The sequence below is a fragment of the Ictidomys tridecemlineatus genome, chromosome 11 (genome assembly GCF_052094955.1).
Source record: "Ictidomys tridecemlineatus isolate mIctTri1 chromosome 11, mIctTri1.hap1, whole genome shotgun sequence".
Lineage (NCBI taxonomy): Eukaryota > Metazoa > Chordata > Mammalia > Rodentia > Sciuridae > Ictidomys > Ictidomys tridecemlineatus.
The window spans coordinates 17,202,739-17,226,671 of NC_135487.1; the positions used below are offsets into that span (position 1 = coordinate 17,202,739).

The 23,933-nt window shown below is 57.9% G+C and overlaps 1 protein-coding gene and 1 long non-coding RNA gene across 8 annotated transcripts in view; one reads left to right on the top strand and one right to left on the bottom strand.

Annotated features, from left to right (window-relative positions):
• Positions 1–23,933, top strand: part of Man1c1 (mannosidase alpha class 1C member 1) — a 112,999-nt gene that overhangs the window by 14,177 nt on the left and 74,889 nt on the right. The gene's annotated exons all lie outside the window — the stretch shown is intronic.
• Positions 13,260–22,049, bottom strand: LOC144367951 (uncharacterized). 2 transcript variants are annotated; one of them, XR_013427614.1, is made up of 4 exons: positions 20,168–22,049; positions 15,050–19,917; positions 14,441–14,598; positions 13,260–13,671 (listed from the first exon to the last, which is right to left on the bottom strand). It is a non-coding gene; the product is annotated as an uncharacterized LOC144367951 (long non-coding RNA). The 2 variants fall into 2 exon arrangements; XR_013427613.1 differs by having other exon boundaries at positions 14,441–19,917; positions 20,168–22,048.

The following is a 23,933-nucleotide window of genomic DNA, read 5'->3' on the forward strand; positions in this document are numbered from 1 at the left end:
CGACCTCAGAGCACGAACGCAGAGGTGGACTTCAGAGGAGAGATTTCCCTCTGCCGTTCAGCCCCACGTTGACCCCAGCTTCCTCGGAGCTGCTGGCTGCAGGAAGCAGTGACGATCCTGGAGCCTGGCAGATGGCTGTCGCCGTGGTTTCCTGGAGGCCTGTGTGGGAGACGATTGTTTGTATATTGGTTTTCATTTCTGTGTTGGTCTGATTCTCATCTTCCTGAGATACCCAGATGCTACAGTGATAGATTGATTGGAAGCGACTCATTTGTCAGGGTTCCGTGGGGGACGTGGGCTCCCTTCTCGTGTGCAGTGGAGTCTAAAATGTTTAATTAGATGCCGAGGCATTTCTGCCCGGCTCTGCCTCTGTCGCTTCTCCCAGGTGGATGCCGCTCCCCGAGCGAGAGGGGAACAGGGGGCTTTCTGGGCCCTCTCTCCTTTCCCGTCCCCCCTCACGGCAGTCCTCACCTGCACCTCCTTTTAGCTGCTGTTGGTATGTGGCCCCCCCCACCCCCCATCCTTGCTGTCCTAGAAACCGCCTTCAGGTGGCTGCTGGAACGTGCAGAGCTGATAAGTCTCAGAAACCAGTTGCCAAACAGGTCCGAACCAGACCCGATGGAGTAATGCGGTTACACTGAGAGGGACGTCCCCTCCCTGCCACTTCTGTTTCCTTCTGGATAACTTTTCCAGGGGACTGACTTGTTCTTATGTATGCCAGGCAGTGCCCTGGACAGGAGGATGTAAAGGGGAGGCTTCTGCCCTGCAGGGCTGTAACGTCTTGCTAGGGTGCCAAGGGCCACACCAGGGAGGTGCCAGGTGAAGTGGGAAGGAGGACCGGGTGAGCCGGGGGCTTGGGGACAGAGGGGGATTTCGAGGAAATGTGGTGCAGGCTGGGGTGGTGGAACTCCACCAGCCGAATGCGTGGGCATGGGAGGTGACGTGTCGCTCTGCCTGGGGCCGGGTGACACCCGGAGTGGGGTCGGTGGGGCGTCCTGGGAGGGGAGATGAGTTTAATTCTAAACTTAATAAAAATGAGATGCTTATGGAGTTTAGGTGGGATCATCTAGGGGGTGGCTGGCACGGGGGCTTGGGCTGGGTGGGGCCATGGTGCAGGTCTCCTATCTAGGAGTCATTGGGTGGCATTTCGGGGCCACGGGTTCAAGTGTGAATCCGCTGAAGGAACACCTGGACTGGGAGGCAGAGGGGCCAGAGCCCTTGGGGACACCTGCGGTTTGGAGAGGGACCAGAGGTTGGGGAAGCGGATGAGTCCAGAGGTGGAGACTGAGAGGCTGCTCCAGGTCAGCCTCCACTTTCCTTTGACTCTGGCTGTCTGCGCTCGGTGGCCGCCAAGCATCTTTCAGCCTCCCAAGGGGCCTGCCCGGTCGGTCTCTGCTCCTCACGCCTTTCCCGAGACGGTCTTCCGTAGGCCACAGGCTCCTGAGCTTTCCTCCCTGGCTGCCATCATGGAGCAGAGTCACTTGCCAGTGGTGTATCAGGAATCACATGGGACTCTCCCAAGAACAGCCAAGTGCCCTCAGCCCTCTGCTTCTCACCCTGGGATGGTCACCTGACTGTCCCACTTTACCCCTGTCCCGGCTGAATTTGCAGAGCCAAGCCTCCCTCGCTATGTGGGAACGGGGCCAGCTGCGTCCCCAACCTGGCCACACCACCCAGGAATGCAAGGCCGCTCCCTGGGGAGGAAGGAGGAGCCGCGCTGGGGGGAAGGCAGACTCTGGCTTCCTTGCTGTCCAGGAGAGGAAGACATGGTAGAGTTGGCGTCCCCAACTGGCTGCAAGCAGGCAGTGGCCAGAATGATACCAGCACCGTCTCAGCTTGTGGCCGGAACCCTGCGCTCCAATGGCGCCTCTTCTGGAAACCAAGCCCCTCCCCAAGCCCCTCACCGTAGAATCAACAGGCAAAGTCCCTGCTGAAACTGCCATCGGGGGATGTCCCGGTACGCTCCCGCCTGGCCGCTCTTCCTCGGTTTCTCCTGATGTCACTGTGACAGAAGCGGCCCAGCCTCCTGGGCCCAGTGTGGGTCTCAGAACAGTCCCCCGGCTGGGCACTTGTCCATGGAAGTCCTCAGAGCTCTGCCACCAGAGCAGCCTGTCCTGCAGCGCCCGGGTCTCCTGGTGTCTCCTGAGTGGCCCAACGCCTTCCGACTGTGTGTTCAGTGGCTTGGGCATCCTGAGGTCCGACTGTTAAGGTCTGCTCGTCCCCCAGGCTGCAGAACAGAAGAGTGACTCAGTGGACACTGTGTTCTGCAGCTGCTGTTGGGCTGCCCAGCCCCCTCCTCCCTCCATGCCTGACCCTGCCAGGTCTGTGCTGGCCGGGGACCTGGTGGCCGTCTCACCAGCTAGGCTGAAAAGCGTCTGACTCCTACGTGCTGGTGGTGCGGCCCGAGCCAGTCCTGGACCTGGCTGCTCACAGCCAGCCCCTCCCCACCGTCCTGGGCTTTGCAGACCTCAGTGTGGCTTTAGCTAAGGCTGCAGCAGTGGCTGGTGGCATCAAGTACCCTAAAAACTGCTGGGAGAGGTGGCCTGGCCTGCTTTGAAATCATGAAATCCATCACTTTGAAGTGTCCAATCCAGTGACCTTAGTGCATTCACAGTGTTCGGTGGCCATCAGTCTTATCTGGTTCCACAACTTTTCCTTGGCCTCAATGGAAAGCCGGGACCCGTTGGCAGTCTCCCCCACCACAGCCCCGCCCGCCACTCATCCGCGTTGTGTCTGCGCGGATTTTTTTCTTCTGGTTTTTACGTAATAGATGGGGTCGTGTGGTATGTGGCCTCATGCTCTGTCCAGGGTTCACCTGTGTTGTAGCGTGTCAGGGTTCTGTTTCTGTCGGGTCTGAATGACTCTCCGCTGTGTGGAGGGGCCCTATTTTGAGCTCCTTCCGTGGCTGAACGTTTGGGCTATTTTCACCTTTGGGCTGTGACTAATCCCTTTGTGCGTGGCCTTGTGCGTGTTGGGGTGGACATCTGTTTTCAGTTCTTTTGGGTCCATGCCCAAGAGTGGGATTGCTGGGTCCCAGGGGGACTCTCTGTAGCCTGTGGAGGAGCCGTAGGCTGTTCTTCACGGAGGCCGGAGCATTTCACCTCCTCAGCCAGGCCACCTCACCTCCTCATCAGTGGCACACGAGGGGAGGTGGTGGCTTTTGCAGCTGTGCGTGCTGGCACTGACTTGATGCCACCAGCCACTGCTGCAGCCTTAGATAAAGCCACACTGGAGTCTGCAAAGCCCAGGACTCTGTGGCTAGCACTAAAGCAGTGACCCGGCGTGAGCCTCCATGGGAGGGTGGCTGGGACGTTGTGGCCTAAGGAGTCTGCAGGGAGGGGACACAGGGTCTGAGAACTCAGCTGGAGTCACAGAGTTGCTGAACAGTGCGGGGCCCAGTCCCCAGGGGCCTGAGCCCCCTCCAGTTTGGGGGCAGTGTGATGGGAAGGCAGGTGACCTGCATGGAGACGGCTTTGAGGTGGCTTGGACGGCGATCCAGGTGCTACCGTGGGTGTGGGGTGTTTGACCCTGAGCCCGGGTGGCAGCAGAGTGTCCTCCCCGGATGGAGGAGGAGAGCCCACAGCTGCCCAGCGGCTCAGGCTCACGTCCAAGGGGGAGGAAAACGCCCACAGGGTGAGGGTGGTTCACAGGGCTCCAGAATGGCGCTGCCAGGTCCTAACCCCGTGCGAGGCCCTGCCCTGAAGCCGAGGCAGCTCCTTGTTCCCCCGTGGGCCTCCGTGCAGAATCAAGTGCTCCAAACTACCCTTGAAGATCTCTCACTTGGTATAAAAGCCAAGATTTAGCTGCTCCTGTTTGCTTTTTATTGGAGACTTCTTTTCTTCTGGAAGCCAAGGTCTAGTTTGAGTGGAAAGGGAGTAATGCAGAACCCAGAGGTTTGGCACAGGGCTGAATCGCCTCTGTGTGCCCTGTGATTAGGGTGAGGGTTGGTGTGTGTGGGGGAGGACCTGACGGGCTGGCGGCAGAGCCTCCGGGTCGTAGAACGGCTGCGGGGCTGTCCTCTTATCTATTGCTCCACTAGCTCCTGCGGAGACCGGGAGCCAGGCCACCAAGAACCCACAGCAGCCCCAGCTCCACACAGCGACGCCGGGGTGGGCATCTGTCATTGCACCAAGCTCTGGGAGCCCAGCCTGCACCTGGCAAAGGTCTCCTTGGAGGCACATGAGCCGAGTCGCTGCCACCCCGTAAGCAGTATTAGAGTTTAGCAATGGTAGAGTTTAATGCTGATGCTTCTGTATTCCCTGCCTCCTTGGAGCATCTGGTAATCAGGAAGCATATTCCCAGTTCACAGATTGAGGCTTAGAAAAAGAGTGGCTTTCAAAGTTCCCTAATGAGGCAGAGACAGAACTAGGACACACATCTGGGACTTCTGGCTCCAGATCCCGCTTTCTTTCCGTTGGGCTTCACTTGAAGAAGCTCTCCGAGATCGGGGCTAACCTTCTCCTGCTCTCTCTGTTAGAGCAGGGGACAGGCTTGGGCTCCTGAGGTGCTGGGAGCCCAGGGACGGACCCGGGTCACATCTGATGCTCATGCAGCTGGCTTTCTCTCTCGCCAAGCCCTGGATGGACATGAGATAGATCTGTTTTCCCCGGTCTGCTGAGGCCATCTTGACCCCTGGCTGTGCCCCCATCTGTCCATGCCCCTTTCTGGGGAGCAGCTTCCCAAAGAGACGGGTCCTCACCCGAACTCTGCTCAGATTTCCGCGTCCAGCTTGGGTTCTGATGAGGCCCAGTGAGCGTCTCCTGCTGCGGCCCCAGCTCTCGGCAAATGGTCAACTCTACTTGTAGAGGGCAACATTCAATTATGAAAATCTATTTCTCTTGCCACATTCAAAAAGTCTCCTAATGTGCCTTTGTGCACACACAAATTTAGTGACACATCACTAAATGTGTATGTGGTTGCCATGGAAATGTCTCTCTTCTCACATGGCATTCTAAGAGCCAAGAGAAGGGAAGTTGTCTTTGTAAAGAGAAGCAGAGCAGAACTTGGCTAATTGTCATCACACTAATCCCCAAACTGTCATTCTTCCCTGACTACCTGTCTCCTACTTCCCGGCAGCGACTTAACAGTAGAATCCAAATCAGCGGGTGGGGTCTGGGTCGCTCGCGTTTCCTCAGCAGTTTCACGAGCACCGTTCTTAACCCTTGTGCCGGGCACGTCCCAGGAAGGAGCCCAGGCCATCTTGATTGAGTTTTCCCCTGGAAGCGTCGAAAGTGTGCCTTCCTGCACCGCCACTCAGGAGCTCTCAAGTCTCAGAAGAACTCTTGGCACCGTCTCTCTGCAGAAAGTGCAGGCTGAATAGGTCTCCCGAAGGTGCTTTGTGATTTCCACCAGAGACGGTGAGCCTCCGTTTTTGTAATTGTGACAGGTCCATGATGTGACGGCAGACAGAACGTGCCAATTTCAAGGCACTTTTTGAATTTCAGAAGTGCCAAATATTTTCCTAATGGCGGTAGAGAGTGCGGAGAAAGGAGAGGGACCCCAGAGACCCGAGTCTGGCGGGACGCCTCTGGTCGGCCTGGCTTGCCTGGGTGGGACTCCACCTCGCTCTGCCTTTACGGCTCCTCTCGGCTTTCCTGACTATCCCCGCTGCGGGCAGAGGAGTCCCGGTAGCTCTGGACTTGACCAGCCACCTCTGGGGGGAACCCCTGGTTCACACTGGTGGCGGAGCTGCGCTGGCCTCCCCAGGTTCAGGGCTCAGTGGACGCTTCCGAAGTTCAAGTTGTGAGTCTCTCACCAGATTCTCAGGCAGGATTCAGAGGCCGGTCCATTCGTGGGCATGTTTTCTCTTCCTGGTGTCCATCCTATGTGGCCTCTGGGCTGGAGGGTCCCTGGAGGTTGAACTCTGTGCCTCTGGAGGGTCCCTCTCGTTCCCTGGAGTCCTGAAAGCCTGCTGGCGGCCCGTGTGCAGCTGCCCGCATCTGGTGGAGGAACCTTGCCATCTGATATCCGTGAACTGCGGGGCCCTGCTGCTTTCCCTGCTGAGGATTCTGGGTGGTTCCGTCTTGTCGGGGGCTCCCAACAAGTCCGTTGGCCACCAGCCTGGCTGAGTTGTCAAAGCCGGGCGGTGGGGTCCGAACCAGCCATGAAAGCTGGGGCTGGAGAGGCCCAACACCCCGTGTCCGCAGCGCTGCCTCCCTGAGGGGGGCTCCTTTTAGCAGGGGCCCGAGGAAGGTCTTTTCTGCTGCAGGAAAGATTGACCTTCTTGCTTTGACCAGTCGTGTCCTCAACACTATTTCTTTTCTTTTCTTTTTTAATACCTTGATTTTATTTATTTTTATGTGGTGCTAAGGATGGAACCCAGGGCCCAGCACATGCCAGGCAAGCGCTCTCCTCTGAGCCCCAGCCCCAGCCCTCCACACCGTTTCTTCCCCAGCGTCTTTCCTCCTGTTCTCAGACGATTGCCGTGGCCTTGGCTCAGCCTGGGCTGGGACCTCATGGAACCGACAAGATTGACAAGAGCCCACGGGAGCTCACCAGCTCTACCCAGTCAGTGCTGCGCGCTCCCATGCTGAGGCCCGCTGGGGACGCACCGGCTCTGCAGGCCACCACCGCTCCTGACCCTGGCTCCAGGGTGGTTCTGAGCTTATCTCAGGGTCTGTGTTGGGAGCTCGTGACCTCTCCTCAGAGAGACCAGGTCAGACATTGCCTGCTTAACCCTGGCCTCTCCAGGCCTGAGTCCCGACCCCAGCAAGAGACTCCTGACTCTACTGGGGACAATAGGGAACTTCTCTTCGATATATTATGCTCTGAATTCTCTCTCCCTGCTGTCTTAGGCTTTGATAAATCTACCGATGTGTGAGTGGCTGTTAGAGAGTTAGATGTCCCTTTTTTTGCTCCTGGCTTACGCAAGTAAATATCAATTTAGTCCTTATGGAAGGAAAATAAAGGAGACTTGGCTGTTTCCTTAATCCACAAACCCTATAATTCTCACCTGGAAAATCTGGCTCTCCTATTTCAAATCAGTTTTAATGGCAGAGGCTGAAGAGAGGCTTTATTGCTCTTTTCTGAACTTATTTTTAAACTCTTCTTTTTACTTGTTCATTCAGTAAATGAGATCCCCCCCCCCAAGGAGAACCAGAGGGGGTGGGCTTGGGAGGAAGTGGGGGGACAAGTGGACGGGAAGCTTGGGGTTGGAGAGATTCCCACCCAGCAGAGACCAGAACGGGGTTGGGGGTGGCCACTGCTGAATTCTAGAAGCTTCCTCCTGTCCTTTCTTCCTTCTCAGAGGGGAAGCGGATGGACTGGCCCTTGCTAGGGACGTGTCAGGGAGCAACTCCGCTGCCCAGAAAGACGACAGCCTGCCCAGGGGGAGCTGGCCTGGCTCTTGGGCTGTTCTTTAAGCCATTCCGGGGGCCTGGGACAGTGGCTACCCGGGACAGTGGTAGGAGCCGGGCAGGGTGCTGTCCCACTCCAACCTCCTGATCTGTGAGCAGCCCTCCCAGCAGGAGGCAGAGGGCAGCCCGGCACCCTGGACCCGCACCCCTCACAGCGGCGTCTGGCCCTTCCTGTGTCCTGGGCTGTCCCGCGGGGGACACCCTCTTCTCCCAGGGAAATGCCCTCCTCAGCAGAGGCTCGTGGTGCCTGGCCAGCTGCTCGTTCTTTAGCCACCCTCAGACCTTGTGGCCCTTAGAGGGTGTTGTGGTCACCACTCTGGAGTGACCAGGGGGTCACATGTCAAAAAGAAATCACCACGTTCCCCCTGGGGACAGATGTCTTCAGGTGTTTCCTCAGACAGGTGGGCTGTGGGGTTGAGGCGTTTAGGGACGTGGTCCCCGTTAATGTGACGGTGGCCCATTGGGGGGAAGGGAGACCCTGCTGCCTGCCTGGCGAATCCCACCTGAGCAGGGCTGGGGGAGGGGTCTGGGGACCCCGCAGGCCTAGCTGGCGGCTCTGCTGCTGTGTCCACTGACACCAGATGTGTTTTCTTTGTGACGGGCGGCTCCCGGCTCCTCCCCCTCCTCCAGGTCTGACCGGCACGTCCAGCTGACCCTGACCGCCAGGCACCCCCCGAGGCTGCTCGGGGGACACTCTTCTCCCGGGGTCTGAGCAGAGGGGCCTTAGCCCCGGGTGGCCCAGCAGAGGCCTCCCTGACCGGAGGTCCAGGCAGCACCAGGGGCCTGCTCAGGACAGCTGCTGCCATCCTGGTGGCTGTGGGGAAACAGGTGGCTTCTCTGAGTGACTCTGGGACTCCTGCAAGTACTGCCCACTGCCAAGGGAGTCCGCTCTGAGCGATGGAGTCGCTCCCTCCTGGGAAGTGAGACTCTGCTAATGGGCTCTCGGGTTCTGATCCAGCTGGCACCGGCTGCTCCCACCCCCAGGCTGGACGGCCCCCAGCACCCACTCGGGCACGGGGCTGAGCTGCTGGCAGCTCGTGGCCCACGGCTGTCTGCCAAGTCCGCGCCCGCTGCCTGCCTCCGGCCTCGCCACCCTTTCCCCTGCCCTGGCGGGCCTTGTCACGGGGCTGTTCCTCTGACCCAGAGCCGGGGCCACCCACCGGCCTGCAGCGGAAGTCACTTAGCCACAGCCTCAGTCTCTTTTCCTGCACGGTGGGTGACAGCAGGACCCTGGGGGTTGGTGTTTACACAGAATGCCTGGCACATAGTAGGTCTTTAATAAAGATCAGTTTCTGCGGTCACTCAGTGTTGGGTTCCTGGTGAAGGTTTCCTGATGCTGCTGGTCACAACCCGGCTCCCCCAGGGGCCCTCACAGGGAGACGTTCTGCACTGTGACATGACTACTGCGGACCCCTCACAGATTCCTCCTAAGTGGCCGGACTGTCACCCCACTCCGGATGGCAGCCCCATGGACTCCTGGCTTTTCTGAGCCCTCTTGGACCCTGCAGGTGAGAGGGTCCTGGGCAAGGGGCTGTGTCGGGGAGGGTGTGGACCTTCATGTCTCCTTTCCCTGGAATCAGGCTGCTCTGGCTCAGCCGTGGCCTCTCCCATGTCCAGCCTCTCCTCTCCCCGGGAGATAGTTTGGGTTGTCACAGTGGGAGATGCCATTGGCATCTAGAGGGTGGGCGCTCGGAACGCTGCTCAACACCAGACTCTGTGAAGTCCAGAGTGTCCGTAGCACCCCACTGGAGAGCCCACGATCTGTTCCTGGCTGGGCAGTGAGATGAGTGTGGGACTTCCTGGGTTATAGGAGCAGCATTACCCAGACAGGTAGCCCTTTGTATCCTCCAGCCAGGAATCCAGAGTCACTTATCTCCATTAACCCCCCTGAGCCTTAATTTCCAGTTCCTATACACAGTAATACTGGGGGTCGCCTTTACAGACGGGGACTTAGCAAAGGCCTGATGTCTTCTGTAGAGACTGTTGTCTTAGTGGACCCCAGGCACCTGACTCCTTGCAGAGGGTAAGGCTGTGTGAAAGGAAAGCAGTCCTGACTTTATTTGGGAGCAAGTATGAGCTGCTGTCTGGATCCAGACTCTGGAGGAAAGGCCGTCCCACAGAGCACACCACTAACGGTCCTTTCTGTTCGCGTAGCCAGCTTTTGCTCTGTTGGCTTTCCTGGGATGGCTGCGTTTGTGTCAGATGCCGTGGAACGTAGTCCGCTCACGTCCAGCCTGTACGTTTTCCGTGTTTCCAAAGTGCTGTGGGGTTCTCCAGCACACAGGCCGTCTGTCCTCTGAGAATCAGAGTGGCTTGAAACACAGCGAGGCCTCGTTGGTCCGAAATAAACCATCCTGTGAGCTGGGCTATTTTAAAACTAAGGCAAAACTGAGAACACAGCTCCGACTGAGTGCTCCAGCCTGCTTGGTCCCCAGAGATCCTGGAGGAAGGCATTCATGTCCTGCGGGATCCTGGGCAAGTCCTCTTCACTTCTCCGGGTCTAGGCCCCTTGCCGCGGCAGCTCTGCAGCCCCTGTCTGGGTCCCCTCGTTCTCGGGCAGGAGGCTCCTGTGGAAGCGGCTGCTCTCCCAGGGTTACAGTCAGCCCTTGCAGACGGTGTGGGCGAGTGAAGAAGTGACCCTCTCTTCTCGCCTCCGCAGTTACGCCTCTCGAATCTCGGATGCTCTTGAAATGCCAAATGACGAGTTTAGTTACCGGGAAACGGCCGACACTTGTAGTGGAAATCTCTTTTCTTGGCTCCAAGGGAGTGAGCTGAGTTTGACACCTACAAATGGAAAACTGTTCTCTGGATCTTTCCTCTGGCCCCGGGGGACGGGAGGTGATCGATGTGTGGGGCAGAGAGGGCTGGTTGGCGGAGCCTCTTCCGCCTGCCTCCTGGTTTCCCTCCTGGTGTCTTGTCAGCTTCTGACCCGGGAACTGACGTCCAAGGCTGTGGGACAAAATCTCCTCCTTTCCAAAACCCTCCAGCAAATGCCGATTTCTTCCCCCAGGGACTTGTTCGCGGGTTAATAGGAGGGCGTCAAGGAAGGCGCTTTGGTCCCCGAACCTCAATTTCTCCGGTTATAGTTGGATTTGAAGAAGACAGTCTTGTCGCTGAGTCCCTGAGCCTGTTGGTGTGGCACCGCAGCTCCCCAGCCGGGCAGGTGGGAGGGCCACTGCACCCGGCCACGGGTCCTCGGCAGTGGCTTCTTTTTTTGGGGGGGGGGAGGGGGTTGTTTCCCAATGGACCAGACTAGTCCAAAGCTGATGGGGGCCTTGGGTTGAGATCATCATCTCTTTTCCGTTCTACTTTAAAAAACGTTTTTATTGACGTCATATTTGTACGGATTTAGGGGGCACAGTACAATGATGCCACGTCTGACCATCACATCGTGTCTTTTCAGACACCATTCCATAGTGTGTCTGCAGGTCCACGTGACCCCCCCCCCAGGCTACTGATTTGCCGGAAGTAGCTTCACTAAAGTATTGGATGGAATCCTCTTTCACAGGGCCAGCCTCACGTCTGGGATAAATAAGCCTGGGTGTGGGTCCCTCCTGGGGTCTCCCCTCCTGCCACCCCGTGTGTGCCTGCCGTATCCCAGTGCTGACTGCAGCAGGTCATTGAAAGGAGCAGAGCCTTGGAGACGCCTGGTGGTCACGCCCAGGCTGGCATCTGGCCACCGGTTCAGCTTGGCCAGTCAGGCAGGAGCGGAGGAGGCCAGGTGGAGAGATGACCAGCCTGGGCCTTTGCCAGGCAGAGGAGAGGCCTCAGGCCTGGGGTCCCCCTGGAGAGGGCCCTCCAGCTTCTGCTCCAGCCTGTCATCCTACTGTCACTGGGCTGCCAGGGTCAGGTCCCGAGAGCCCTTTGTGGGGAGCAAGGGAACTTCCAGACGCAACACAGTGTCCTCACGTGTGCCTTTCCCGGTGCCCGTCAGAGGCTGGGGGAGTGGAGCAGGGCAGCTTGAGGGTGAGGTGCTTGGGTCCCCGCAAGGCCGGGAAACAAGGCCCAGGGCTGGACGGGTGGCGCCGGCCTTGCCCAGCTTGCTAGATGACTCCCCGTGCGCACGGGCGATCTATGCTCTTATTTCTCTTCAGCAAGACATAATTTCTTGCTCGTCTGCCCCCGAAAGACCCAGGGCTTACACTTGAGGTGCTGAGAATCAAGTGTACTTCGGTTCTATTTATGTCCCTTTTGGGGGCTCGGGGCCGCCTGTTGACAGACACACAAAGAAGAGATTGATGCAGATTGAGCCGTGGAAGAGCAGGAAGGCAGGCGGGGCAGGGGCAGGGGGGGTGCCCTGTGTCGCCCCGTTCCCCCAGGGGCCTTGTAACCAGTGATCACTGGCTGCCGCCGCCTTTTATCTGCCACCTGCACTGGAAGGACAGCACCCACGTAACTTGTCCCTGCCACGGTCCAGGGAAATCAGCTCCAGCCAGCACCAGCCGTGGGATGAAAGCAAGTGGTTGAACGAACACAGCCTGCCCTGGCGGCAGGGCCCACCCCCTCTAGGGGCATCACGTCGTCCCTGCCCCTGGTGGCCTCCGGCTTCCCTGCCCCCGCCTCAGATGGTCTGGAGAGGGGACCATGTCCCCTGCGCCCAGTTGCACCTGGCCACACTCTGGGTGGCCTTGCAGATGTTAGTAATCCAAAGCCAAGACTCGGTGATGCGGGTGGCCGGTCCCATCTGCTGCTCATCGTCTCCATGGAGCTGGGGGACAGGGACGGTCACCCTGGTTTTACCGTCGAGGACCGAGGCTCAGGGACGTTACACAACAGTGGCAGAGCCAGGATGTCACCTGGAGAGGGCCCCACAAGGGTGAAGAGGGGCTTGGGGCTCCACCGGGGAGGGAAGGGAGTGGCCCAGGACACGGAGTGAGCTTGGGGAGGACATGGCCGCTGCTCCTTCAAACTCCTACTGAAATTGTGTGTCTCCCCTGAGGCTCAGCCCCTCCTGGAGGCTTCTCTTCATTGTCTCCTTTGATCTTTAAAGCAGGAAGTTGACTTCTCTCCAGATGAGGAGGCCGAGGCTCCACCCCCACCCCGACCTCCATGCCAGTGATCTCTGCACCCCTAAGTCCCAGGCTCCTGTGGAGTGGACGGGTCCTGGGCTGTGACCCAGAGTAGCCAAGGCTCATGCGCTCATTCCCGGCTTGGCACAGGCCCCTGGCCCTGCCAGCACCTCTCATGTCCCCGGGTCACTCCCAGTCTCCGCACGCACATTCCATCAACTTGACTCCACAGAGAGCCTGTCCTGCCTGCTGGGTTATCTGCAGCCTGCATCTTTCAGCCAGCAGCATAAACAAGGCCAGGCTTTTCCTGGCAGGCCCCTCGTTGTGCCTGAAGAGCGAGGCCGCTGCAGGGCTGGGCTGAGGCCGCTGTCTCCCAGCGCCTGGTGGAGGGGCCTGCCTGTGAGGTCACCCACTGACCTGGGCTCTGCCCCATTTTAAGCACAAGTGGACCCAGCCAGGGACTTGGGTAGGAGGAGGTCGGGAATTGGTTCATCTTGTTGCTGAGCCAGAGACAAGGGCAGTCTCCAGAGTCAGGGCTGCTCCACTGCAGAAGGCTTGCTCCCGGGCCACCTCCCCTGCCCAGCTGGAGCCAGCATAGCTCCGGGCCCTACTCCTGCAGCACCCTAGCTCTGCCCTCCCCTCTGCCCTGCCCTCCCCTTGGACCTGCTGGGAGCTTCCGGTGTGACTCTGGGGCCAGTTGTCCACATGAAGCCTCACTCCATAAAAAGCGCAGGGCTGGAGGGTCTCTCTCAGACCTCCAGAGGCAGAGGACACCTGGCACGCCCTTCTCTCCAGGAACCGAGCGGGCCTGGGGGCACCTGCAGCAGGACTCTTAGTTAGAGATCCTAAATCAAAGGGGAGAATGTGAGGCCTCAAATATAATTTGGAAGAAATCTTTACTTTTTATTTATTTATTTATTTTTAAAGCTTTTTTTTTTACAGAATTTTTTTTTTTTAAGAGAGAAAGAGAGAGAGAGAGAGAGAGAGAACTTTCAACATTTATTTTTTAGTTTTTGGTGGCACAACATCTTTGTTGGTATGTGGTGCTGAGGATCGAACCCAGGCCGCATGCATGCCAGGCGAGCACGATACCGCTTGAGCCACATCCCCAGCCCCCAAATCTTTACTTTTTAAATGGCAGAAGTCACATGCTGTACATCAATGTAGCTTCCTTCTAACTTCTGATTGCACGGTTCTGGGTGAGTCCATTTGACGCTGTGTCTCCTGGGATCCTGCCTTACTGGATCCTGTTGGATACACTCGGTGATATCCTAGAGCTGACTCCGGAGAGCTGGGAATTTTGTGAGCTGATTGTTAAAAAAACAATCATTATTTAAAAAACCAATTACATCAGTTTACCATTCAGTAAATTACATTAAAAACAAGGGTAGTCAATATTCAAAACTCACCCCTTCCTAATTGTTTTGCTACATTTTAGAATGCCTCTGTACACATAGATTGCCTGTGGATATGCTGTGGTGCACCACTGCATCCACCGGCTGTGTTCAGTGACATCGTGTTGGTAGCTTGAATTGGGCTGTGCTGGGAATATTTACACCACAGAAATTGGCAAACACTATAAATCCAGATTTGATATTTGGTTTTGATAAAGGTCCAAACTTAAAAAGCAATGGATAATCTGGGCATGGTGGTGCACACCTGTAGTCCCAGTGACTCAGGAAGTTCAGGCAGGAAGATCACAAGTTCAAAGCCAGCCTCTGCAAAAGCGAGGCACTAAGCAACTGTGAGACCCTGTCTCTAAATAAAAAAATACAAAATAGGGCCAGGGATGTGGCTCGGTGGTCAAGTGCCCCTGAGTTCAATCCCTGGTACCGCTCCCTCCCCCCCCCCCCAAAAAAGCAATGGATAAAATGTTGATAAAAATATGTACATAGCACAAAATAATTGAAAAAAGATTCTTCTGATGTTCAAAAACTACTATCCCAAAGAAGTGCTTACATCACTGACAAGCAGATGAAGTCGTGGCTGGTTTTGTCATTTCATTTTGGTCTTACTCGTTACAGTAAGTGAAAGTATCAACCCGTGTCCATCCCCGCGTCCCCTGACTTGGATTACCTGTGCCTTTGCTTCTGGCTGTGACCTCAAACCATTGTGCCCTGGTCCCCTTGCATTCACTGTCATTTATTTAGCAAAATACTCAATTCAGTGAGTGCCATGTGCCACGCTCCAAGGACAGGGCAATGAGCAACACAGACACGGATTCAAATTCTGACCTAGTGGAGAGAGTGGGACAAACACACAATAAGTATGTCACCTCCACGTGCGTATCTGCAACCTCTCACCTCTCTTCTTGGAGGCACAAATGATTCCTCTGTGTCACGATCCTCCCCCCCCAACCTAGAATAAGCTGCTGTCTCCACCACGGTCCCATGGTCCAACCTCACACTGATGGGGACGAGTCTGTGTGACCGGCAGGAAGTTGAAAGGACGTTGGGGTGAATATCCAGGGTGCCCCGGGGAAGGAGACCAGTAAGAGGGCAACAGAACCCCATCCCATTATATCTGGGAAGGGGGGCACCCGCTGCCCCTCGAAAGCTACGTTGGTGGCTCTCCGTCTGTGTGGGGGGTTGAAGGAGGTTGGAGATGAGCCCCACACACCTGAAAGAAGTTTAAAAACAAGTTTCATGGAAGAAACCCAGCAGGCTGGCCTGCTCGCCCTCTTACCTGCGAGGGCCGCTTCGAGCTCCCGGCTCCGGCCTCTGTCAAGCCCCGTGACCTGCGTCTCTCCCCTAGAGGCATTTTCAGACCTGCCGGGTGGTTTATGATCCACATTGCTAGCCAGGGAGCACGGAGGTTCGAATGTTCCGGAAGCCTTCCTGTCTCCCTGGAATCTTGGGGCCCCACAGGGAGCTCTGCCCCGCTTTCTGTGTCCTCCTGTTTTGCAGTTTGTGATCACTGTGTGTTTGGGTGATGGACGTCTGTCCGGAATGTCAGCCCAGGAGGGCAGGGACCCACCTCTGTCTTGTGCACAGGGCCTGGCACGAGGAAGCCCCAGGAAAAACTTGTGGAATGAGTCAATAAAATGAGGGGTGAGCCTGGAGTGGGGCGGAGAGTGGGGATGGCAGGTCTCAGGGCAGCTGGAGGAAGAGGCCGTCCCCAGGAGGAGGCAGCCGCCTTCTTTGGCATCCAGCAGGTGAAGCCAAACCCCTTTGCATTTGTCCAGGCCCAGCCCAAGCATGGCCTCCAGGGTGCCGCCTTCTGTCCCCCCTTCTGTCCCTCCTCTGTAGAGAGGCCTCTGCAACAGAACACAGCTGTCCGCAGTAGAGCTTTCGTGTGAGTCTCAACATTGTCTTGGGTCACAGACTCCCCTCTCCCTGACTGTCACTTAGCACAGGTGCACTCACACGTGCGTGCGAGTAAGCACGCACCTCATTTAGGTTTCAAGCGGTTGACGGCTCCCTGAAGCCCACCCGTCAACTCCAAGTCAAGAACCCTGATTTAAAAAATGATCCTCCCCCCAGGCTGGGGCTGGGGCTGGGGCTCAGCGGTAGAGAGCTCACCTAGCATGGGTGAGGCCCTGGGTTCCATCCTCAGCACCCTAGAGAAATAAAGAAAGAAAGTAAAAAGATATGGTGTTCATCTACAACTAAAAAATAAAATGTCTCCCCGAGTCTAGCACCGTTCTTGTGATGTTGGGGGGGTGAAGAGGAGGGCGACTGGGTGGGTGGGGCTGAGTGCAGCTCAGTGGCAGAGAGCTGGCCTCGCACGGTGAGCCCCTGGGTTCAGCCCCGGACACTGAAAAAACAGAAGGAAAACACCGAAGGGGTAGATGGGAATGTAAAGAAGTGACCCGATTTGACATGACCTATATAGAGCTGAGCTAGTAAGTCCATTGAAGTCCTGGGGGGAGAAGGGTTGAGGAGGGGCACCTTCTGCACTGCTCAGTCTTGGCCCCGGGGTGTGGTTCTGCCCACACCCAGGAAGCCCACCAGGTCTACAAGATCATCTTCCCACGAAACGCTGAGAACCTGATGTCGGACGCGTCGTCTGATAGGAGGACGGAACGTTCTATGTGGAACTTGCCCCTAGAACGTCAGGAGTTGTGATTTTACAGGAACATCGTGGAGTCCGGTGGGCTGATGGGGTGGTTCTTGGACCTTCTTCAAACCCCCAGAAAGGGGTGGTCAAGGGCCTCTGCTCCCCACAGAGAACTGGGTTCCGCCTCCAGCTCTGCAGCGAGGGACCCAGCCCGGCAGCCCATCGTCCTCGCCCCGTCCAGGGTCGGCCATCGGCACCCCTTGTCGGGGCCCATCTCCTGCTCCTTACTGCCCACTCCTACGTCCCTTCAAAAGGTGGCAGATCCTGAGCTTTTAGTTTTCAACTCTGAAAGCTTCATTTTCTTTTCTTTTCTTTTTTTTTTTTGGCTTCTATTTTAATCCCTGTTTTTCACACTAGGGCATTTAACAGTGTTGATTTTTTTTTTTTTTTGATACCAGGATTGTTCAGAACCATTGGGGGGAAACAACCTACAGTACCAGAATTTGCTTGGAAAACAGTTGTCAAGGAAATAGATTTTGCAAAACATTTCCTCCCGGGAGAGTTCTCTTTCCACGTATCCCCGCGCTGAGCCTCGTTCTCCTGTGCGGTCGAGGCAGGCACATCTTCCGTGGGCAGGTCCTCTGTCTCGCCAACGGCTAATTACGAATTAAGGCCCTGGCTGGCATTTTTGACCGCTTGGCCGCCGAGGGTGGTCCAAGTTCAAGGGCAGTGCATGGGACCTCTGAACTGTTCCTGGGCAAACGGGCGTGATTTCTTGGCCCTGGCTACGGATAAGGGAAGGAATGGGATCCTGGAAACGGGATCAGCCCGGAGGTACCCGGTACACGGAACTGAGATCACAGACACGTCTTTCAATCCCAAGGAAAGGTGAAGACTCGCGGGGCAGGGGCAGCGTGACCCAAGGCCCTCACCTGAGGAGACACTGACCTCGTGATTGGACCAGCTGGCCACCCAGACGCCAGCCAGTGCTTCTCAAGAGAATCTGCGATGTAGACACGCCATGGAGCATTCGGATGGCTCAGTTGTGCGAGGCCCTCAGGGGCTTTGTGTCACCTGTGAGGACTTAGTCAAGGAGGTGCTGGCCCTGGGAGAGCTCTGGCCACCGACCGTTAGTCACAGACCTCTCCACTCCCTCCCGTGAAGGTGCACGGCCCAACGGGGGGGGACGGTGGGAGAGTGGCTGTGGAAGGCACAGAGATGGCCCCGTCTCCCCATGATCGCCCTCTGCGTTGGGATCTATTGTGTTTTCGGTCGTCTTTAATTATAAAAGCTATTACTATGGGATGGATCATCAATGGGATTCGTTCGTGTTGCCTGGTAACATCTTTTTATGTCCAAGACACCCATGTTTCTGTAGCACGGGCCGAAGAAGTCACCTCCCTCCCTCCCAGCCAGTGGGGTGAAGAACGGACCCGGTTTGGTGCCAGCCCAAGTCTTCGATAAGGCTTGGTTTTAACCCATGTCCTTCTTGGCTAAGTGCCCATCCCCAGTAGCGACGCAGAAGAACTCTTGGAAATGGCGAGTCGCTGTCCCTTGGGATGACGTTCTGTCCCATTAGGGACCAATCTCGACCGCGAGGGCCCTTTCTGCCTACCCCTGCCGCCTGTGAGAGATTGTGAATCTGTAGGTTTTTGACAATTTCCAACCCAAGAAATGATGGCTGTCGGAGAAAGTGGGGCATTAGCTGGATATTGCAGGTCCAGTCTGTTGGCACTGCTGTGAGGCCAGGTTATCGCCTTCATCCTGCTGGTTTTGAAAATGCCCCATTAGGGAAGAAATGGCGGCCGAGTTATCACCAGAAGTACTCACAATCACTCCCTTTAAAGGTCACACCCGTGGAATTCTCAGATAATTCCTGGCGTTGCTGTTTGATTTTTTTAAAGTGGAGAAACAGCAGCTCCAACCCTGCAGAGAGGTCACCGGCTGGACTTCCCATCTCCAGAATGTCCGAGACCCCACCAGAGCAGTCACCGCTCACCCATGATCACAGCCCGCGTGGTTCCCCCTACACTCTTGAGACGGACTGATTGGCGTATTTAAATCTCATCTCCCAGGCGTTGGCTAATCATCATAGCCTGGATGAGGGGGGGAAAAGCACTCTAATCAAACGGCTGTTTAGAGATGCTTCACATTTTAAATGCTGGCTGGCTTCATGGGCAGAGAGGAAATGGGCCTCTGATTTTTCTCTGGTTCTTTCTCTGACCTCAAGAGGGTTTAAACTTTTCGTGGTTTAAATAGCCACAGCTCCTCCTCTCTCTCGGGGAAACGTTTTCGCATCTACATTCTTCATCATTCTGCATCTCCTCCATCCTGACCCCCTTTCTCACCGCGTGACTTCCCAGGCGGGAGGGAAGCTGTTGAATTCCAGCTAATGAGGCTCATTTTTTTTTCCATTCATTTTAAGTGGGCCCAGGCCGGCCCACGGTCAGGTCAAACCCGGGCTCAGACAGTGACTCACGTCCTTCTCGGGTCCATAAGTGAAACGCCAAGTCCACTGCGGCAGCGAGAGGCGTCCCTTCCTCCAGCAAAGGACACGCACCCCCAGCAAGAGCAGCCCCTCAGGTCCGCAGCGGGGCAGAGACCACCCTCGTTAGGAAGGCCCGCAGCCGGGGGGTGAGGGGACCCCGCTCCATGCCACCCCCACCGTGGCCAGCCTGTGGATGGTTTTATGCAATGGCCCTTTCTTTTACAGGAAGTGTCACGGGAGCCTGTCTCTGGGATCTATGGGAAAGCCCAGGGAGCCATCGTCCCCTACAGTGGTGCCTCCAGAGCAAGTGCAGGGGAGAGAGGTGGTGGAGGTTTGGGGACGTCACCTGTCGCAGGCTGTCCCTCCAGGGCTCCCTTCTCTGGAAGGGCTGCAGCAGGTTCTCAGGCCCCAGCAGGGAGCCCCAGATCTAGAGGCTGCTTGGAAGGAGGAAATCCTGGTGCCCTGGAAGGCAGGGCCGCGGAGGCCGTCTGCAGTTCCCGGGGAGTGGGGGGCGCGGAGGAGAGGGGACCTGAACGTCCAGGCAGCCGCAGGCCTGCGTGAGCCTTTGTTCTGATTTTGATCCTGAACCACTCGAAGCATCCGTGGAACTCGACTGAATCCTCCCGCTTTCCTCCTGCATCCTGACGGGAGCCTTTCTGTTTTCATAGTTAATTGTCCTTTGGTCCTTGTGTTTCCGAGTTTCCAGGTCAAATGGCGGGATGTCTCACTGTCCCCCGGGGACCGGGTGATCTCTTATGATCCTTTCAAGCAGCGCCTGGGCTCAGCCCGGCAAAGAAAACGTCCCGGGTGCCCCCTGAAATCCAGTCCTGGAGGGAGTGAGACAGCGCGAGCCTGTGGGGATTCGGAGTGCCCCCCGCCCCTGCGCGCCCTCCGTCCATTTCTTTCCTAGAAAAATGGGGAGAGAACGCCTCGAGCCGCCTGATGAGTGCAGACTCGCTCCGCAGGAGGAGCGGCTCCAGGGGCCGAGTCGTGTGTGCGGCGGAGCTGGCCATTTACTGTCTCTCTCCCCGTGGACGGGTGACCTCTGTGGGTTTTGCAAGTCTTTCTAGACAGAAAAAGAGAGAGAGGAAATACGTAGTAAGTCTGTACCTTGGAATCTGCCCGCGGGCCTCAGAGGAGCAGCAGGAGGAGAGGCGTTTCTGAGTCTGAATGGAGAGCGGGACTTTTTCCCAGATATGAGTAATTCAGGCGTCGGCTCCGCTGTCCTCCGGAGGCCTTCCCTGCCCTCCCCGAGCTCAGCCACCTTTCCTTTGCTGGATATTGCCGACCCCCTTTCAGAGCCCCCTGCTCCTTACTGTCTGTCTGTCCGCCCCGGGATGCAGAAGCCATGACAGGGACGCGGCCGGCGCTGTATCCTGCTGTACACAGCTGGGCCGGGCTCAGGGGACGTAGTAGGTGCTCAGTGCGTGTCTTCTGAGCGGAGGCCAGGCGCTGGGGGAGTTGGAAGAGGGACAGGAAGAGGAAGAGGTTGGGTTTGTCCAGTCCCCCGTCTCCTGGCGGTGAGCCTCGAGTCACCAACCTCCCGAGCCTCCGGCTCTCCGTAAGATGGGCTTGAACCTGCTTCCAGATAGCCGAAGGGGCTTAGCTGAGAGAAAGTCGGTGACCGCATCTGGCACAGGGACCGACGTGGTCAGGGACGGCTCACTCTGGGTCTGGGTTCGAGATTCTCTGACGGGGCCCTTCTCCCGAGTGCAGGGCTTCCCGGCCTCCTCCTCGGTCCAGGATGACTCTGGGGAGCACCCTGCGCCCTCCTTTGGGTCCAGGGAGCACCCGAGGACGTAGGCCTCTGGGGCTTCGGCCCGTTTCCCTGTCCCCAGGCCTCTCAAGAGGCGGGGACGCTGGGAACTGGCAAGCAAGGCCCTGACCTCCTGGCCTCCTTTCCCTTCCTCAGCCCAGGCCTCGTGCCAACCCCAGGGGCCCTGAAACACGTCACCTGTGCCCCTGGCTGACACAGATGCCACCGAGCCGTCAGGCGGGCCCCAGGGCGGGATCCCTGCTGGCGCACCCCAGTCCAGGCTGTTGGCCGAGAGCTTCCTGCCTCTCACCTCGTGGCCGCGGCTCTGCTGGGGCAGCCTTGAAGCCTTTCCTTCCAGCCGCCTGAGCCTTCAGGGACGGGCCGCGGCGGTTTCTTGCCCGCCAGGATGGGCCGCTGGCACCAGGCAGCAACCAGTCCTCGTCCTGCTTCTCTGTGTGCCCCCCACTGCCCGGAGGTGCCAGGCCCATGTTGTGACAGGGAGGCGCCTGGAGTGACGGACACAGCCCTCAGATCAGCCAGACCCCGGCGTCCCCAGGCCTGGCCGCCAGCCGCTTGGCCACACGTGTGAGGAACACGAGGCTCGGTCTTACCCTGGGGACCGCGGTGGGAACCCGGGAGCCGCCATGGGGGAGGTGCCCTCTTGCTCCAGCGCCTGGGCACGTTACTGACCCCCAGGACCCAGCTGCTCCGTCTCCGTAATGGCAAACGGCCCCTGCAGGGGTACTGGGGACGTGAGCACCTGGACCTGCTGTCAGTGCCCAGGGGACGTCCAGCGGGGGTAACAGGAAAGGAAGTCTTCAGACCCAGGGCACCCGCACGAGCAGCCCCTTGGAGGCGGGGGTACGGTTGCCCTGTTGTGTGAGAAGCAGGGGGCATCCCGCCACCAGCACTTCCTGTGACACCAGGACCAGTGCCTCGGTTTCCTCACTTGGAATTCTGAGAGTAAGGACATTAATCTTACAAGATGAATATGAAGATTAGACAAGAGGGGGAATGAAAAATCTGGCTGTGTGTGACATTCCTGTATCACTCTTTTGAAACAAATGAGAAAATCGAGGCACAGAGAGGTTAAGTGTCTTATCCAAGGACACACAGCTGGGAGAACTGGGGTCCAAAGCCAGGCTGCCCATTGCTGTGCCCGACCTCCTCCCTAACAGCGCCTCCCAGAGGTGTGGTGACAACTGCACGCGCCAATGCACACATTCGCAGTGGGGTGTTTGGCGTTTCATAAATGCCTGCCTGTAAAATGGGGGTGACGGCCCCCACCCTGGTAACTCTCAGGTGACCAGAGGGCTCAGTGAGGAAGGCAGAGCCGTGGGGAACGCTACATCCGCTTGCACCAGGCGGGCTGTAGACGACATTTTCCATCAGGCCTGTTGGAACGCACGGGTCCGTGAGCCGAGGTCCTCCCCATCCATCACCTTTAACCCCACCCCCAGGCCCCTGTCCCCAGCTGACACCCAGCCTGTGGTGGAGGGCGAAGCGGGGAGACCCCCCATTTGCAGTCAGGGAGTGGTCTAAGTGCCGCAGCAGAGCGCTGTGTGCTCCTGGCCGGGACCTCCTCCCGTCGGCCACAGGCCCAGGAGCCCACCAGGAGCGGCTCGGGGACGGGGACGGGGGTGGGGGGACCTTGCCCTGCTGGCCTCCGTCAAATTCCTGCCGAGTACATTAAGGCCACTGGGCAGGGAGGGCTTCTGTCCCCCTTTCTCCACAGCCCCCGTGACATGAGCAGCCAGGTCCCCTGTGATGCCACCAACCTAAGGCACCTAATCAATATGTATTTATGGAGGCCTCTGTGTGCCGGGAACTCCACTAAGTGCTGGGGACAGCGGTGAGTGGCCGGGCTACCGCTCGGGGAGCCCGTTCTGGTGGGGAAAATGGATGCTAATTAATGAGTCACACGATCCTTGTCAGAGTTCAACTTCAGTAAATCTCCACGACGGGGGTTCAGCCTCGTCCAGGAGGATGGTCCAGGAGGCTGAGGGGAGTCCAGCAGGCAGGGCGGGGGCTGCAGGCACAGCCGGGCGGGGAGAAGCAGCCCGGCTGGCCGAGTGCAGGGCTCCTGGGCCTCCTTAGGGGCTGTACCTGATGGAAGAGTGGTGGGCGTGGGGTGGAGGGGGATAGGGGTGGATTTGCATTTCCCATAATCACACCTGGCTACTGTGTGGGGCCTCCTGTAGGAGGCCAGAGAGAAGGCCCAGACTCCACTGGGGGGGCTGCTGCAGGAGTGCCGTGGAGAGAGAGGTGTTTGGGATTGGGGTGCCAAACCCCAATGCTGGGGTTGCAAAGAGAAGCGGGTAGAGGGGTGCTGAGTGGGTGAGTGAGTAGGATAACAGGCACCTTGGGCCGCTGTTCATTGAACACATAGCAGGTACCAGCCACGTGCTAGACATTTTACAGACGTTATCTTTCTTCCTCTCAAGGCTACTAAGAGGATTAAGGGAGTATTCCTGTTCTTTCAGATAAGGAAACTCACCCAGAGACATTAAGTCACTCACTGGAGGCCACACAGGGAGTGGCGGGAGTCTGAGAGCAGGCTCTAGAACCTCAGTGTGTGATCTAATCACTTGGCCTCTGGTGTGAATGCTGGTTCTGATCCGGCAGGCCTGGCGTGGGGCCTGGGGTGCTGCCTTTCCACGGGCTCCTGGCTGGGGGTGCCCACCTGCTGCGCCCCAGACCACAGCTGAGCTGAAACAGCACCCCCCCCAGGCTCACACTCGGCCCTGGCGCCTTGGGACGGTCACAGATGGCCTGAATTTCTGAGTGCTCGAATCTGGACCCCACGGGCAGGATGTCCCGGGTCCTGTCACCTTTGCCTTTCAGTAGCTCAGGCGAGTCTGAGAGTCCCCTTTCTCGGCCTCCTGCTGTCCCCAGTGCAGACCCCACCCGTGTTCAGCAGCTGAACGGGAGCCCAGGGGTCGTGGGTGCTCCCGGCCTCGTCCACGGTCCCCGCCAGACCATGCTGGGTGGCACCCGAGCGGGGCTGGACCAGGGTGTCCTTGGGCTCTGCTGGAGGCGAGGAGAAGCCCTGTCCTGTCTGGGTCATCGGATCCCAGGATGATCAGAGACCAAAGCCCCTCCCGCTCGGCCCCGCCAACGGGAACAGGGGTCGCTGCTGGAGAGGCCAGGGAGGCTGCGCCCGCGGGGTGGGCTCCTGTCCTTAAGGACGAGGATCCGTTCCGGGCAGCTCGGGGACCAGCAGCTGTGCGCCGGCTTTTTAAGGAGGGGACCGGCTCCGCATTCCCGCCCCTCCCCCCCGCTGCCCCCCCAGAGCTCCCCCCAGACTCCCCCCCAGGCCCTGGCGG